At 31.0% G+C, this 5781-nt stretch overlaps 1 long non-coding RNA gene across 1 annotated transcript; it reads left to right on the top strand.

Moving 5' to 3' along the window:
- Positions 1–1716: 1716 nt before the first annotated feature.
- On the top strand, positions 1717–4175 carry LOC141598182 (uncharacterized). Its single transcript, XR_012523303.1, has 3 exons — positions 1717–1940; positions 2355–2423; positions 3909–4175. It is a non-coding gene; the product is annotated as an uncharacterized LOC141598182 (long non-coding RNA).
- The last annotated feature ends 1606 nt before the right edge of the window (positions 4176–5781 follow it).

Genomic DNA, 5781 nt, shown 5'->3' with positions numbered 1-5781 from the left:
TGGGTTTGGGTTTGGGTTTGGGTTTGGGGTTTGGGTTTGGGTTTGGGTTGAAGAAAAACGAACAAGAAACAAATAGATTGAGAGATGGAAAGTGTTGAATAAGACTAGATATTAGTCCACTGTCCAAGGGGGGTGTTGAGCACCACGGGAATCGACAAATCAAGAGAGTTGGGGCCAAATTCATACTACTTGCTAATTCCCGCACATAGTTTTGCTAATTTCCGCACAACTTTCCTCATTTTTTCCAATTCTACCCTTCATCTTGAACACAACTAAAAAAAATTCTCTCCCTTCTAACCCTCTCAAAACCTAAGAAATTCAACATTATGGATCGTAATTCGCACATATCACAAGCAATTTCGCCGTTTTATCAACAATTTTATTAATACACTTCGTTTAATCGATTGAGTGAATGTTTTTTTTCTTAAAAATGAATTTTTAAAATTAGGTTTGGATTTTGGGTCATTGAAAGAGTGGTAGTTGGTGGTAGTCGAATTGGTCGGGGTAGGGTGGCCGGAGAAGGGTCGACGCAATAGGAAGGGCGCAGTGGAGTAGGTGCTTATGGCGGTTGCGGTGGCTATTTAAGAGGAGTATTGCGGTGACTCTTTGAGGGACTACTAGCGGAGCAGCGGTGGTTGCGAAGGGGAACGCAAGCTCGGCTGGTGTACGTGGTGGTCGGCGCTGGGAGGGGTGGTCGGTGCCGGGAGCGGGCGGGGGAGGGTGGTGGTGGCCGTTATGGAGGCTGATGGACAGCAAATCTGATTTTTTTTTAGTTTTCTTTATTTTTTTTATTTGCCTCTCTAGTTGTGTGAGAAAAGTGAGAAGGGTAAAGTCGGAATAAGACGGTAAAATGTGTTGGATTAAGCAAAATTATGTGCGGGATTTAGCATATCCCAATTCTTATTCAATTAGTCTCCCTTGTGACATGCACTATCCGTCACAAGGGAGAGACGGGTCGGTTCCATACCATATTGGTTAATATAGGTAAAAATTGACGCATCCCCTATTTACTAAATGAATAGGCATCCTCACACATTTTCTCTCCAAAAAGTATCTTTCTAAATAAGGTAGCTAATAACAATTATGTATAGATTAACTAAATAAGAAAGCTAATAATTATAATAATTTATTTCATTAAATTATTATCTTTTCATTAAAATTAATCTTCTCGTCAAATTATATTTTTTTTACTAACTCTAATCTATAATCTTTCAATTTAAATATTAAAAAAAAATAAAAAATTGTATCAAACTATGAATTACTAAATATTTGACTACTAAATATTTGACTGATGCTATTATTTGAGTATAATTTGACTCATACTAGGTAAAATACAAAATATAACCATTTTAATTACTTTCGAGGCAAAAAATTGAGAAAATGTATAAATTGGAATCATTAGTTTTGCGGTATAAAAAATATTTTTTTTTTCAAAAATACATTTCAACATGCTACTCAATTCTCTTAATTAATTTTCAGTTTCAACTTTTTATTTCTCAAAGCAAAACGCATTGACGAAAAAAATGAATAACTAATGAAATACCACTATTATATATGTAATTTAGTAGAAATAAAAATAACTCTATAAGACGTGCATTTAATGCACGGGGTCTAACCTAGTTTTTATATTAATTAGTCTAAAAGTTGATTTGACAATACATAATAAACAAAATAATAAAAAAAAAAGATGGGAGCTTTCCCAACAGTCCTCTTTTTTCTCTTTTGCTCAGTAATCACCACCATCTCCTCTCTCATCCAATTTTCAAAATACAAATTAATTCCCCTCTCTATAAACATCATCTTCATCTCCATCAAGATCTTCATCAAAAAAAGGTGGTAACATTTCCATCATAATCTTCATCTCCTACCTTCCTCAAGACAATGGGTAAAAAAATGCTAAAAAAACACATCTAAAGAAGCTTGGAAAAAACCAATGGAAGGTAAAAAGTTGATTATTGTGTTGGTTTTTTTTTTTAATTGTGCAAAAAGTTTAAATATCTATGTCATTTTTTACTCAAAGTTGATAATTTTATTGGATTTTTGTTTGATTTATGTTTAAAAAACTTGAATCTTGTGTTTTGATTTGTAGATCTAGGGTTGTTGATAAAAAAATTGAGAATTTTATCCAAATCAGAGAGATTTGGAGTTATAATCTTAGTTCACAGTATCATTTGTAAAAAAAATTCACATTGGTTTAATTATTAATTTTTTGGGTGTACAAATTTTTTGTTTTATTTGTAAAAAATTCTTAGTTTCAAGATCTGAGTTTTATTTGTAAAAAATCTTAGCAGTTTTTTTGGTTAGTAATACATTTTTTTGTGGTGTACTACTAATGTATTTTTCTTGTCATGTAGTAGCGCTTAACGCCGTCATCAGCTGCTGGCACAAAAAAGAAGAGCAAGAGACGGATATGCGTGGAAGAGGTATGACTCTAATTTGGAATATATTTTTGCCATAACCTGAGAAAAATATAACCACCTTAGCGTTGATAATGTGACCACATTTGTTGAGAAATGTACCTACGTTTGAGTGTGTTGCTATTTATATTTATGTTTGTTTGGATTTAAAATAAATCTCAACACGTTAACATAAATGACTAAACATGGTGACATATGCGTGTGTTGAAAATGTGACCAACTTAGCGAAAAATGTACCTATGTTTAAGTATGTTGCTCATTATATAAATGTTTATTAGGGTTTAAAACGAATCCTAACATGATAACATGAATGGTAAACATGGTGACATATGTGTTAGTGTTGAATACGTGACAACCTTAGTTGAAAAATGTACATATGTTTGAGTGTGTTGTAATTTATATTTATGTTTATTTGGGTTTAAAATGAATCTTAACATATTAACATAAATGACTCAAGATGGTGACAGATGTTAGATTTGAAAATGTGACCGTCTTAGTGATAAATGTATCTATGTTTGAGTGTCTTACTCAACATAGAAATGTTTGTTTTAGTTTAAAATGAATCTTAACATGATAACATAAATGAGTAAACATAGTGACATGGGTGTTATTGTTGAATATATGACCACCTTAGTGAAAAAATGTACCTACTGATAACATATGTAACCATTACACTATATGTTTGTTTAGATTTGAATGAATGTTATAGTGATAACATCTAAGAATAAACATGGTGACATATGGTTTGTGTTAAAAATATGACCATCTTAGTCTCGAAATGTAACCATGTTTTAAGTATTGTCATATTAGTTAGAATGTGTGAATGAATATAATAATGATAACATTTATGAATAAACATGGTGATATATGAGTTGTGTTAAAAATGTTATCACTTTAGTCTCGAAATGTAGCCATGTTTTTAAATGTTGTCACATTAGGTAGAATGTGAATGAATGTTATATATAGCGACAACATCTACGAATAAACATGGTGACATATGATTTGTGTTAAAAAATGTTACCACTTTAATATCAAATGTAACCATGTTTGGAATGTTGTAATGTTAGTTAGAATGTGTGAATGAATATTATAATGACAATATCTATGAATAAACATGGTGACATATGAAAATGTTACCATCTTTGTCCCGAAATGTGACCCTGTTTGGAATGTTATCATGTTAGTTAGAATGTGTGAATGAATATTATAATGACATCTATGAATAAACATGGCGACATATGAAAATGTTACCATCTTTGTCTCGAAATGTAACCTTGTATGAAATGTTGTTGTATTAGTTAGAATGTGTGAATGAATGTTATGAAGGTAACATCTATGAATAAAGATGGCGACAAATGAAAATGGTGCCACCTAAGTCTCGAAATATAACCATATTTAAATGTTGCCATATATTAGTCAGAATGTGTTGCCATATATTTTGTTTGAAGGGCGCTTTTAATGTAAAGTAATGTGGTAAGATTTCATACTCAGTTCGCAGAAATTCGTATGCAACCACAGCACCTAAAAATGGATAAAACAAAGCCCGACGTTGGACAAACCTTGAAGCAGTTGGAGATGCAAACAACAAAAAAATTGGAGGTCCTCTAAAGGGTGTAGCTAAGAAAAAAATGAAGGGGGCATAGGCCATTCATGGACTATTATCTGTTTAACTATCAGTTTGTAATAAAACTTATATTTAACACTTGGTGGTTTGTTTAGGGATATGTTATTTTGGAACAGAATTTTAGTCCTTCGTGATGTCAGACATCTAAGATAATGTTTGTTTTGTGACTACCTAAATAATTATAAAATGTTATCATTATCTATTTAAATGTCACATTTTTTCTTAATAATTTTAACTATGTCATCATAAACGTCTAAAAATGTCTTAATTTTTGTCGAATATGTGACCACTGAAATTATAAAATACTTCAAAGAGTAGTATGTGACCATAAGAGAGTACAATATAAGAGACTATAGTAGTATATTACCTTCAGTTCTAAAATACTACAAAAATTTGTTCGTTTAATTTCTAATGTTACCATAAGAGAGTACATTGTTACCATTTGAGAATGTATATAAAATTGTAATTAATTGGTAACAGATTTTATTTAAATGGTAACATAACATAATGTTAACATAAGAGACTAATATGTGACCACTTCAATAGTAAAATACTACATACTTCATTTTTTTTAATTTCTAATGTTACCATGGAGAGTATAGTATTACCATTATGGTTTCCGAAATGATAGCATACTTAGCTAAACTGGTGACATACTGGAGTGAAATGGTAACATATTTAGTTAAACTTGTGATACACAAGAGTGAAATAGTAACAATTTGAGCACTTGTTGATTACAAAACGTACGCTGACAATGTTATAACAACCTTACAGCACTATATTGTTGGAGCTTGTGTCCTCCACAATTAGTGTGATAACATTTATAAATCTCTTATAGGTTCACAAGGGTATACTTAGTATTTTATCAGTTGATTAACGATTACCTAATAACGGTTGGCTTGCTGGAAAGTTTGACGTTATTATCATACTGATGGCGGTGATCAACTGGTCCCTAAAAGTCACACCTAAAAGATGTGTTTGAGAGATGTGATTATGGAAATGTAATCACATTGATGCCTTATATGACTAAAAGGTTAGTCCATGTATTTGACTAAACAGTTAGTCAATGTGATGATGAGACGATTATTTAATCTAATTAAATAATATTAGCCGAGATTTAATTAATCAATTCTTAAATTGAATATAATATGTTATATTTAATTAATGTATATAATGTTAGCTTAAACGAATTAAGATGTTAATTCGTAATTAAACATAATCGGTTATATTTAATTAGCAAATTATAAATATGCGATATTTATAGTTAATGTATATATTATACGATATTGTCAGTATAAATGTTGACAGACCGGTATTAATAAATCGACTGCAAGCTGTTGTGTGTGGACTTATTAATACATGTCGACATAATTGACAATTTATAAAATATACACACATTTTATACATTAAGATAACAACTAAAAATAAGAGGATTTTTATCCTTACTTGGTTGTTGGGTTCACTCGGTCAAACCGAGAAAGAGGAAGAAAATAAGTAGAAAATATCTTCCTAATTACTCTCTTTATTTCGGTTATAATAAGGAGAGAGGGAGATTCATTTTTTTGCTAATTCTCTTTGACCTAATATTCTCTCATCAAACAAAACACAAAAACCCTAAATTAATTAGTGAATTTGGGGATCTCATTCTAGCAATTTGAGGGGCATTTCTCGGAGCATCTGGGGTGCAACAATTAGGAGAATATCATTTTGATATTGTTCTTAGGCCATTTTGCTAGGATC

Source organism: Silene latifolia, chromosome 9 (assembly GCF_048544455.1).
Source record: "Silene latifolia isolate original U9 population chromosome 9, ASM4854445v1, whole genome shotgun sequence".
Lineage (NCBI taxonomy): Eukaryota > Viridiplantae > Streptophyta > Magnoliopsida > Caryophyllales > Caryophyllaceae > Silene > Silene latifolia.
Note: the sequence above shows the minus strand (reverse complement) of the source record. Positions and strands in the feature narration are given on the sequence as shown.